Below are 12294 nucleotides of genomic sequence, written 5' to 3' on the forward strand. Positions count from 1 at the left end.
TCAGGCCGGGAGTGTAGCTCAGAGGTAGAATGCCCCTGGGCTCAACCCCCAGTTCTGCAAAAAAAAAAAAAAAAAAAAAAAAAAAAAAAAAAAAGTGCCTATTATTAACTAGCTAACACTACTGCCATGTCTCCAGGCTAGTCTCTTAAGTCCATATCCTATACTATCTTTCCTACAATACTGTACTATTTCTAATATTTTTCTCATCTCCAAGCTTCCTTTATTCTTTGGGTCAAGAGACCCTCTCTGGGGCACAAACCTCCTTTTCCTAAATCTGAAATCTAAGAGCTATTTAACCTACATATACCTCACAGAGTCATGTTTCTCCATTCCCCTAGTATTCTTGTTCTTTTTTTGGTAAATTCTCGTATTCTAATTTCTCATATTTTGTTTCAAACTTCTCAGGCAAATACAAATAAATGATCTTCTATAGAAATTTCAACTGTCCTACCACTCTAGGCAGAATGGGTGGGGTTATTAGGGACCATGAAATTATCATCCTTATTTCCCATCACTAAGCTTTATACACACTCACTGAATCATAACTTACTTTTTGTTGTTTTTACCACCAACTAGAATTCATGTCTTTATCCCTGGAATACATTTCAACACCCGTATCAAGGTCTACCTTATTTTCTTACCTGTAACATCTACTTTCACAAGTTTTTGTACACATGCTGACAAACCTCAGAAGGTGACTTCCCATTTCCTTTTCTTTCTATAACTCTATGTTCAATACATACATACTGATACAGACTGATTATTCTTTTGTAGCATGCTGCTTTTATTATCATTGCTCCTATGCTACCATACCTATACCTGAATTGTTAATAACTCAAATTCTCCCCTCTTGCCCAAACAGATTATTCTTAGCTTTTCTATAGTCCTCTTCAATTTGGAACTATAATAAGACCTTTAAACTTCATTTTAGTACTACTATGCCATTATCTGACAGTGGCTGACTCATTTTTATAGTGTTCCCAATAGAGGATTCTCAAAAAAATCTCATACTATTACCTGAAACAGAAGTATTGTGTATATTAAAGAGATGAAGAAACCATGAATCCTATAGATAAAATAACTCAAAGTCATACAACCAACGATAGATACAGCAAGAAAGAATTAAACTTTAAGTTTGAATCTAACACTATTTTCCTTATCTATCATCAGTTTTATCTAGTCCTGTTCTAAGGTGATAGAGCTCTAAGGAAAAAAAAATATAGTCCTACTACAGATCTTGCCATTCATTTTTCAATAAAGCTTTTTTCACTATCCATCAATCCTTTTATTGAAACTTTGATTTCCAGGTAAATTTCCTCACAAAGACTACTATAAATATATTTCTTCCCCACAATGACTACAAATAATTTCCTTTTCTCTGCATAAGATTCCAACTGCAAACTACATTTCCAAACTGTTGTATCTACTAAATTACCTCTTTTCCAAGTTACCCAAGAAACAAAACCACTTGGGATTAACTCCTTTGTTTCTAAGCATTTTTTTTCTCCCAACATATATTCCTTAAACATTTTCAGTTTTTTTTTTTTTTTTCCTTTCTATTAGCTTCCTTGTTTTTCAAAGAGGTTTTTCTTTTTCTTTTTTCTTTTTTTGGTGCTGGGGATTGAACCCAGGGGTATTCTACCTCTGAGCTATACCCCCAGCCCTATTTTTTATTCTTTCTTTCTTTCTTTCTTTCTTTCTTTCTTTCTTTCTTTCCTTCTTTCTTTCTTATTTATTTTTGGTGGTACTGGGGTTCCTGGAAGCCCTTCTACCTCCGGGCTACACTCCCAGACCTATTTTTACATTTTTTTTTATTTGGAAACAGGGTCTCCTAAACCAGCGCGCGCGGCTGGCTTCGAACCTGCGCGATCCTCCTGTCTCTGCCTCCCAAGCGCGGGGATTACAAGCGTGCGCCACCACGCCCGGCTTATTCTTTATTTTAAACATGGTCTCATTAAGTTATGGAGGGCCTCACTAAGTAGCTGAGGATGGCCATGAACCCAGATCTTCCTGTCTCAGCCTCCCAAGTACTGGGATTACAAGCGTGTGCCACCATGCCCGTCTTCAAAACTTCTTTTCTATTAAAAAAAAAATTCCTTTATTGCTACTTTGTGAATGGTAGTTTATACTTTACCATATCCACCTACTCAGTATGCCTATTCAATTTTCTTGTCCCTGCCAACAGTGTCATTAATCTTCATAGTGGCTCAGCCTCCACCCTCCTTGGAATCAATATATACTTGTAAATTTTCTTTTTTATATACTATTGGTGCATACACTCACACCATAATGCAGTTCTTGATGATAGTAACATACATGCATTATAGAAACTGGTGGACTTTCCCCTGGCCCACTTCCCTTCCTCTCCTTGTTTATTTTCTTACTGCTCTCTAACATTTCCTGATACTAATAGAACAGTTAGTATTTAATAAATGTCTGATTCATGCAGAAATGAATTTTTACTTAATTATACAGTAGGCTCATATTCTTCACTTACAAACAATGTAGTTTTCCCAATAAACCAAATGTGATCATTCTTACCCCTCTTTTATATCTCTCGTTCATCCTATCTAGAATAGTACTGAGCCCGAAAAGAGATGCTCAAAACTATTCAACTAAGTAATTCACAAAATTGAGAAATCAAGAAAAGTAAAAAAGACAGATATAAATTTGAACTTATAGGTGGTGAAACGGGCCTCATTAAGTAGCTGAGGCTGTCCGCAAACCATGATCCTCAGGTCTCAGCCTCCCAAATGCTAGGATTACAAACGGGCACCACCATGCCCAGCTTTGCAAAATATTTTTTAACAGAAAATGAGAAAAAGAAACTTAGCACTATGAGTTTAGAATACCCAGATACACTGTCCATTTAAGGTTACTTAGACATTTTTACATTTTGGGGGGTACTGGGGACGGAACCCAGGGGCATTCTACTTCTGAGCTACACTACCAGCCCAGTTTTTTATTCTTTATTTTAAAACAGGGTCTAACTAAGTAGCAGAGAGCCTTACTAAGTAGCTGAGGCTGTCCGTGAACCTAGATCCTTCTGTCTCAGCCTCTCAAGAATTGGGATTAGAAGCGGGCGCCACCATGCCCGGTTTCATTTTGACTTCTTAGTGGTGGTAGCTTCATAAGTTCAAGGCTTCTACATTTTTCAAAATAATCTGATGAGAAATGTCATTAGAGCATAACTAACTTTATAAGCTTTCTCTGATCCTTCCAAATACCAGTTGCAAGTACAAAATTCTTCTTTAAATTAATTCCTAGCTGGGTGTGGTGGCACACACTTGTAATCCCCGCACTTGGGAGGCTGAGACAGGAGGATCACATGGGTTCGAAGCCAGCCTCAGCTACTTAGTGAGGCTCTCAGCAACCTAGTGAGACCCTGTTTCCAAATAAAATATAAAAAAAAGGTCTGGGAGTATAGCCCGGAGGTAAAAAGCCTCTGGGTTCCACCCCCAGTACCACCAAAAAAATAATAATAAAATAAATAAATTAATTAATTAATTACTCTATTATTCATATATATACATATATATGTAATAGAACAAGATTTTGCAAAAAGCAGGTATGCTGAGAAATAAACATAAAAAGATACATTAATGCAAAGAAAAAACTTCAGGAGAACGACTCTTTTGACTTATATAACTCATTCTTAAAAAGGCCGGGCGTGGTGGCGCACGCTTGTAATCCCCGCGCTTGGGAGGCAGAGACAGGAGGATCGCGCAGGTTCGAAGCCAGCCATGCGCGCTGGCTTAGGAGACCCTGTTTCCAAATAAAAATATAAAAATAGGTCTGGGAGTGTAGGCCAGAGGTAGAAGGGCTTCCAGGAACCCCAGTACCACCAAAAAAAAAAAAAAAAAAGAATTAGAGAGGTTCGCAATGCAATCATGCTTTTAGGTCAAAGTACTACAATGATTAGAAACAAGTATATGAGTTAGCTCTGGCAAGTTACTTATCTTCTGGGAACTTGAATATCATCATCTATAAAATGTAGTTATTGTATAGATTAAATATGACAGTATGTATTAAACTTGCAGCACAAAGTGGAATAGAATAAAGTGACAATGAAGATATATCAAATTCATTAAAACCTTCCTGCGTGGTGTTCAGTAAAAGGAGAGACTAAAGACCACCTCATTCCCTAGCATCAAGAATAAAAAAGTAGAGCCGGGCATGGTGGCACATGCTTGTAATCCCAGTACTTGAAAGGCTTAGACAGAAGGATTGTGCAGGTTTGAAGTCAGCCTCAGCTACTTAGTGAGGTTTTCAGCAAGTAGACCCTGTTTCCAAATAAAATATAAAATAAGCCTGAGAGTGTAGCCCAGGGGTAGAAAGCCGCTGAGTTCCATCACCAGTACCACACACACAAAAAAAAGAATAAAAAAGTAAACTGTGTGTGGTGGCACAGACTTGTAATCCCAGCACTGGGGAGGCTGAGACCAGAGGATGGCAGTTCACAGGCAACCTCAGCTACTTAGCAAGGCCCTTTGCAACTCAATGAGACCCTGTTTCAAAAATAAAAGACTACAGAATGGAAGACGGCAGCAGCCGTGGTCGCAGTGGTGACCACAGCTGCTGAACAGAATAAGCATTTCTCAGGGAAGCCCTGGACACCAGGTTTTGGTGTAATATCGGAATTGGACAGCTTAAGGAGACATTTCCAATGGCGACTTCATATCTAGAATACAGGAGAGGGAGTGGATATCAGCAGAATTAGAAGCAAGGAGTCTATGCCCGACACACAAGACAAGACATCTTTGGTGAAACTTCCCAGAAGGGATCAGAGAAAGGGACCACTCCAGCCATGCACACTGGGGACTCTTATCAACACACCTCGTAAGAAAAATGCGCTGGGGATGGTGGAGGAAACTGTACAGCACCGGGCAGGGAGCCAAGCTGCGGTACAGGGACTTTAGCGCACACGGCAGTCATGTTCCGCCCTGCTGTGCTGGGGCCTTGGCGTGCCAGGATCAGCAGACCCTGCTCTGCGCAGTGAGGCTGTGACCTCCGATTGTGGAAGGAAGATAAAAATAATTGGTGCTCATTGCTGCTGAATGCTTGATCTCACAACCTCCTCAAACCACACATACTGTCTTCTCTTATTAAAAAAAATAATATATATCAGAGAGGGGCCAAGATGGCGGCAGCGGTAGCCAGGACTCAGGAGATGCAAACACTATCTAATTCACTTGGTACTTTTGGAAATAAAAACCCCGCGAAGGGGGACTGCCCCTGCCGTGAATGATTAAGAATTCTGGACATTTTATCTTGTATGGAAGGAACCCAGTGGAGAACAAAGAGTAAGTGGGTGCTGACAGAACTGTGCAGGCAGGGTGGCAGAACTATGCAGGCGGAGCACCAGACCAGGCAGCGGCAGAGCGGCGCAGGCAGGGAGGTAGAGCTGCACAGGCAGAGTGGAGGGCAGAGCAGCAGCGGGACTGTGCAGAGGCGCAGGCACTAGTGCCGGCAACAGAGGTGGAGGCTATTATTTTGGAAAGACAGAGACCAGATTCAACCCACCTTGATCTTCTGAAGAAATTGCCCCAAAGGTAGAAATTAGTGGGGCAGACAGATCCAGTTCAGTCCACCTTGAGCTTTTGAGGGAATCCCCCCAGAGTAGACTGACCGCACCTAACACATAGGATCGAGAAGCCTGGAGAATTCGCTAAGTGGCAAAAAAGTATGGGAGGTATCAGAGGGAGCCCCACATAGCCAGGGTGGGAGTACATATTGTGTGTTCTGGGAATCATCAGCCCTCATGACCACCACGCTCCTCTGCACAGAGTGGGAGGCCAGGGTCCATGTGGAATGGCAGAGCTTACTTTCCAAAGAGAAGCTATGGACCTCTGCCTCTGGATGGAAGACAAAACATACTGACACTATGTATTTGGGGTTCCAGCTTTTGCAAAAGACATGTACTGCTTTTTCATAGTTAAAAAAAAAAAAAAAGTAAGAACACCGGGCGTGGTGGCACACGCTTGTAATCCTTGCACTTGGGAGGCGGAGACAGGAGGATTGCGCTGGTTTGAGGCCAGCCTTGCTGGCTTAAGAGACAAGGAAGGAAGGAAGGAAGGAAGGACGGACATCTGTAGATGACCTGCCCATAGTGACAGAAACCAGAGCCCAACGCACAACAAGGCCAGTGCCAGGGACTCTGAGAGCAGGATAGAAATCTGCCGGGTGACTAGGCCAATGCCAAGACCAGGTAGGCTTGGTTTGGAGCCTGCCGTGAGGCAAGGCCAGGGCTGGGGCCTCCGTCTGAGGCCAGGAACAGAGCCCGCCAAGGGGTGAGGCCAATGCCAGGGCCGGTGAGACCAGGATCGGAGCCTGCCATGAGGCAAAGCCGGTGCTTGGGCCTCCGAGGCCAGGATCGGAGCCTGTTGAGAGGTTAGGCCGGTGCCGGGGCCAGCAAGGCTAGGACCGAGGCCTGCCGTGAGGCAAGGCCAGTGCTGGGGCCTCCAAGGCTGGGATTGGAGCCTGCCGAGTGGTGAGGCCGATCCCAGAGCCAGCGATGCTGGGATTGGAGCAAGCCGTGAGGCAAGGCTGGTGCTGAGGCCTCTGAGGCCAGGATGGGAGGTACTGGGGCCAGTGAGGCTGGGATCAGGGCCTGCCATGAGGCAAGGCCAGTACTAGGGCCTCCGTGGCTGGGATCGGAGTCTGCCGAGGGATGAGACCAATGCTGGGGTCAACCTGGCTGGGATTGGGGCCCGCCGTGAAGCAAGGCCAGTGCTATGGCCTCCGAGGTCGGGATGGGAACCTGCTGAGGGATTAGACCGGTGCCGGGGCCAAACTTGCCAGGATTGGGACCCGCAGTGAGGCAAGGCCGGTGCTGGAGCCTCCGAGGCTGGGATCGGAGGCTGCCGAGTGGTAAGCCTGGAGCCTGGGCCAGCAAGGCCGGGATTGAAACCTGTCCTGAGTCAAGGCCAATGTTGGGGCCTCTGAGGCCGGGATCGGAGCCTGCCAAGGGGTGAGACTGATGCCGGGACCAGTGAGGCTGGGATCGGAGCCTGCCATGAGGCAAGGCTGGAGCTGGGACTCTGAGGCCAGGATTGGAGCCTGTAGAGGGGTGAGGCCAGGGCCAGTGAGACCAGAGTCGGGGCCTACCGTGAGGCAAGGCTGGTGCTGGGGCCTCCGAGGCCAGGATCGGAGCCTGCCGAGGGGCAAGTCCGCAGCTAGGGCTAGCGTGGCCAGGACTGGAGCCTGCCGTGAGGCAAGGCCGGTGCTGGGGTCTCCAAGGCCAGGATTGGAGCCTGCCGATGGGTGACGCCGGTGCCAGGGCCAGCAAGGCTGGGATTGGAACCTGCTGTGAGGCAAGGCTGGGGCCTCTGAGGCCAAGATTGGAGCCTGCCAAGGGGTTAGGCCAGTGCTGGGGCCAGCGAGACTGGGACCGGAGCCTGGTGTGAGGCAAGGCCAGTGCTAGGGCCTCCGAGGCTGGGATCGGAGCCTGCTGAGGGGTTAGGCCGGTGTCCGGGATAGCGGGACCAGGATCGGAGCCTGCCGTGGGGTGAGGCTGGAGCCGGGGTCAGTTAGGCCGAGATCGGAGCCTGCCATGAGGCAAGGTCGGTGCTTGAACCAGCGAGGCTGGGATCAGAGTATGCTGGGGTGCCAAGCCAGCGCCAGGGCCTTCAGGAGCGGAACCAAAACTTGCAATGCGGCATACATAGAGAAACATATAGAAATAGAAATTCAGATGCTTTCCCTAATATGCAAAAACTAGGAAGAAATGGGTAATGGGAGGAGATATAGTTGAAGAAAGGACCCTATGGAAGAGCAATTACGCAGGATATATGTAAACAAATGAATCAATGTTAATCACCAAATGAAACATGGCATCAAGGGAGGGGGAGGGAATGGGACAGGGAGTGGATAGGGGCCAATTGGATGATGTGTGCTTGTATACCTTCACAAGTCGTGTAGTCTATTGTGATGTTTGACTACAATGCACCAATAAAAGTATATATATATAAAAATATAAAAGACTAAAAAACAGGGCTGGGAGTATAGCTCTGAGGTACAATTTACCTGGGTTACATCCCCAGTACTGCAAAAAATAAATAAAAAATAAAAAAGTAAAGAGAAAGAATGTAGGGTGATCAAATATGTATTTTTTTGCTGAGATAAAACATCAATTAAAATAGATAAAAAAGCTAAGGGTAAAATCTAAGTAAGAATTAGTTTTAGACATGGACACAGTGGCACACACCTGTAATACCAACTACTCAATAAGCAAAAGCAAAGGACCTTTTTTTTTTTTTTAAATACTGGGGGTTGAACCCAGCGGACATTGTACCTTCAAGCTACACCTCCAGCCCTATTTTTTCGTCTTTTTTAGTTTGAAACAGGGTCTCACTGAGTTGAGAAGGGCCTTGCTGGGTAGCTGAGGCTGTCCATTAACCACAATCCTCAGGTCTCCACCTCACAAATGCTGGGATTACAAGCATGTGCCACCATGCCTGGCTTATTCCTTATTTTTATTATTTTTTAATTTTTTATTGGTGCATTGTTGTCATACATCTTTTTTTTTAGTCATACAGCTTAATAGGGTACAATATGGTGGAGACATACATGCACACATCACCCAATTAGCCTTTACCCAATTCCCACCCCATTCCTCCCAACACCCTCATGTTTGGCAAAAAACCATGGTTAGATTCCACGAAGTAGGTGGCAATGCCTTAACGATATGCTTATTGTTAGGCCCAAGGGCCTCTTCCATCCTTGACAAGGGGAGTGCTAACCTCTCCTTTCATATAAAACATATTATTTTGAAACAGGATGTAACTGGGCATGGTGGCGCATGCTTGTAATCCCAGCATTTGGAGGCGAGACCAGAGGATCATGGTTTGCAGACAGCCTCGGCAACTTAGTCAGGTTCTTTGCAACTCCATGAGACCCTGTTTCAAAAAAAAAGAATATGCCGGGCGTGGTGGCGCACGCTTGTAATCCCCGCGCTTGGGAGGTGGAGACAGGAGGATCGCGCAGGTTCGAAGCCAGCCGCGCTGGCGTAAGAGACCCTGTTTCAAAAATATAAAATAGGTCTGGGAGCGTAGCCCGGAGGTAGAAGGGCTTCCAGGAACCCCAGTACCACAAAAAAAAAAAAAAAAGAATAAAAAATAGGGCTGGAGGTATAGCTCAGAGGTAGAATGCCTCTGGTTTCCATCCCCAGTACCACAAAAAAAAGAAAAAGAAAAGAAAAAAAGGGGAAAAAGAAAAGGAAAGGAAAAGAAAACAGGATCTAAGTTGTGAAGGCCTCACAAAGTAGCTGAGGCTGGCCATGAACCTTCGATCCTCCTGTCTCAGCCTCCTAAGTACTGGGGTTACAAGCATGTGCCACCAAGTCCAGCTTGCAAAGAATTCTAAGTCTGAGGCCAGTCTCAGCACCTCAGCAACATCTTTCAAAATAAATAGGAGTGAGGAGGCTGAAACAGGAAGATCACAGGTTTGAGGCCAGTCTCACAATCTCAGCAATTTAGTGAGGCTCTCAGCAACATAGCAAACCTGTTTGGAAATGTAAAGTAAAACAGGGCTGTATGAGAATAAATAAACCAGTGCTGAGGTAGAATGCCCCAGGTTCCATCTCCAGTACCATAAAAAAAAAAAAAAAAAAAGGTGGGAGACTCTGAGAATACCTTTGTGGTTAAAGTATTTCCTGAGTTCAATCCCCAGTACTGTCCCCCAAAATAAGTTTTTAAATTAATCTAATTTAATGATATGAAATTATTATATTTACATACTATTGCTACATTTTTCTACTGTTTTTCACAATTATTTTCAATTATCTTTTTAAAATTTTTCTACTGGTGGCACAAATTGAAAAATAAAAATTCTACACAGAATTGGACTTAAACCAGTCAGCAACTTGTTTTACAACCTGCTTATTTCACTTCTTAGAAAAATAAATTCAACAAAAAGGCTTAATTGAGGATAATATATTCCAAAAGGTTTTCCAAAAAAAATACAGTGTTTCATATTCCTTTTAGATTTGCCACAGATTCACATAATGACAAGCCTTTTTGTTTGCCCTGTACCAATCATTTCATGGAAATGAGATAAAGCACTTTTACACATGACCACCAATCATACAAAACTAAAGTATAGGTTATTGGAAGTAACTCCTCAGAAGCTAGAATCATACCCCCCCCCCAGTACTGAGGATGGAGCATTCTACCTTTTGAGTTACATCCCCCAGACCTATTTTTTATTCTTTTTTTTTTTAAACAGGGTCTCCCTGAGTTGCAAAGGGCCTCACTAAGTAGCTGAGGCTGTCCACGAACCGCAATCCTCCTGCCTCAGCCTCCCAAATGCTGGGGTTACAAGTGTGTGCAACCACTTCACACTACTTTTTATAAAAACTTGAAAAACAAATGGAGAAATGTATAATAGATAAAGCAGCAAAAAGACACTAAAACCAAAAGAAGATATAGTATATGGTTCAAAAATCATATTAAAGTGAAATAACCTGCCAGGCATGGTGGTGCATACTTGTAACCCCAGCATTTGGGATTCTGAGACAGGAGGATTATAGTTTGCAGACAGCCTCAGCTACTTAGTGAGGCCCTTTGCAACTCAGTGAGACCCTGTTTCAAAATAAAGAATAAAAATAGGGCTGGAGGTGTAGCTAGGAGGTACAAGGTCCTGTTGCATCCTCAGTGCTACCAAAAAAAAAAAAAAAAAAAAAAAACCTAAGTATCGTAGGACAAATTTGATACACACCAGGGATATTTTCTGATTTATCTTTTCTTTTTTTTGCTTCCACTGTCTAGCACTTAAAAATTTTCAACTGTTACTCTAAGATGTTTATTTAGTCCCTATTATATATTCTTCTCTTTCAATACCTAAAAAAATTGAAAATTCTCCTCAGAACTGAAAATAATCTATACAATAGTAAAGTTTCTTTCGGGGTGGGGGAAGATCTTTAGGAATTTCCTGTCTGTAATCTTTTATTGAGCCCAAGATTAATCACATAAATTCTCAGTAAATAAACTCAAAACTGTCTTTCACATGTAAATGGAACAACTAATCAAAGCTATAAATTCTCCTAAATGGCAGAGTACTTTTGTCTGCTGTAAGAAAAATATTACTCACCACTACATGTGCTAAAGTCTAGACTGCTCTAAAATTATAAATTGCTTTCAGAGAGTGCAGACAAAAATTTCAGTGTAATTTTATGCTTTTTAAAAAGCAAAGTTCTATTTTAAAGGACTTATAATTCTCTTTTTAAAAATCACACCTCATCATATTGACTACAAAAATTGGAGATCTTTGCGAGACATTTTATTCAGAACACCTGTTCTTCTACTTCTATTAATACTTATTTTTCCAACATTAAAATGTGGCAATAAAACTAAGAAATTCACCTTAAGCAAATTCTTATGCTTCAAGGCAATGATTTTTTCCACTTACATCAAGTATATTTTCAGTTTCACACTTCTGTCCTGTTGCCAGAGCTGTGCAGATGACTTAAAGAACACACAGGAACAAAATCAGACTATTACTAATTTAAAATAAAAAGAAGCCAGGAGAGGTGGAGTATGCTTGCAATCCCAGTCCTTGAGAGGCTGAGACAGGAGGATCATAGGTTTGAGGACAGCCTCAGCAAATAGTGAGTCTCTCAGCAACCTAGTGAGACCTTGTTTCTAAATAAGGCTGGGCATGTAGCTCAGAGGTAGAATGCCCCTGAGTTCAATCTCCAGTGTCACAAAAAGGGGGAGGAGGGAGGAAAGAAAGCTTAATTGAAAACTTTTTAGCAATTTGAAGTTCTCCTATTTCCTTTCTGGTTCCTGTGTTTCATATGAACACACAAAAAGACAGTACAGTTGGCTCTTACATAAAGTCCACATCTGCAGATTCAATCAAATGTGAATGGAAAATATACAGGAAATAGCAGGGCATAGTGGCACACACTGGTAATCCCAGTACTTGGGAGGCTAACACAGGAAGATCTCAGGTTCATGACCAGCCCCAGGTACTTAGTGAGGCCCTGTTTCAAAATAAAGAATAAAAAAACAAGCCTGGGTATACAGCTAGGAGATAGAATGCCCCTGGGTTTAATGCCCAGTACTGAAAGAAAATATATAGGGAAGAAAAATTGAATTTGTACTGAGCATGTGCAATCTTTTTTGTTCCCTTGCCATTATTTCCTAAACCATACAACTATTCCCATGGCAGTTATATTGTATTCATTATTATAAGTAACTTAGAATTATTCAAGAGAATGTGTTGGGCTATGTGTAGGTTATATACAAACATTAATCATTTTACATAAAAGATTTATACAGTTAGACATTTTGG

At 42.9% G+C, this 12294-nt stretch overlaps 1 protein-coding gene across 5 annotated transcripts in view; it reads right to left on the reverse strand.

Annotated features, from left to right (window-relative positions):
- The window catches only part of CCDC88A (coiled-coil domain containing 88A), a gene marked incomplete at both ends in the record, with an annotated part of 155010 nt that overhangs the window by 102291 nt on the left and 40425 nt on the right, over window positions 1-12294 (reverse strand). The gene's annotated exons all lie outside the window — the stretch shown is intronic.

Source organism: Muscardinus avellanarius, assembly GCF_963383645.1.
Source record: "Muscardinus avellanarius genome assembly, chromosome: 15".
Classification (NCBI taxonomy): Eukaryota; Metazoa; Chordata; class Mammalia; order Rodentia; family Gliridae; genus Muscardinus; species Muscardinus avellanarius.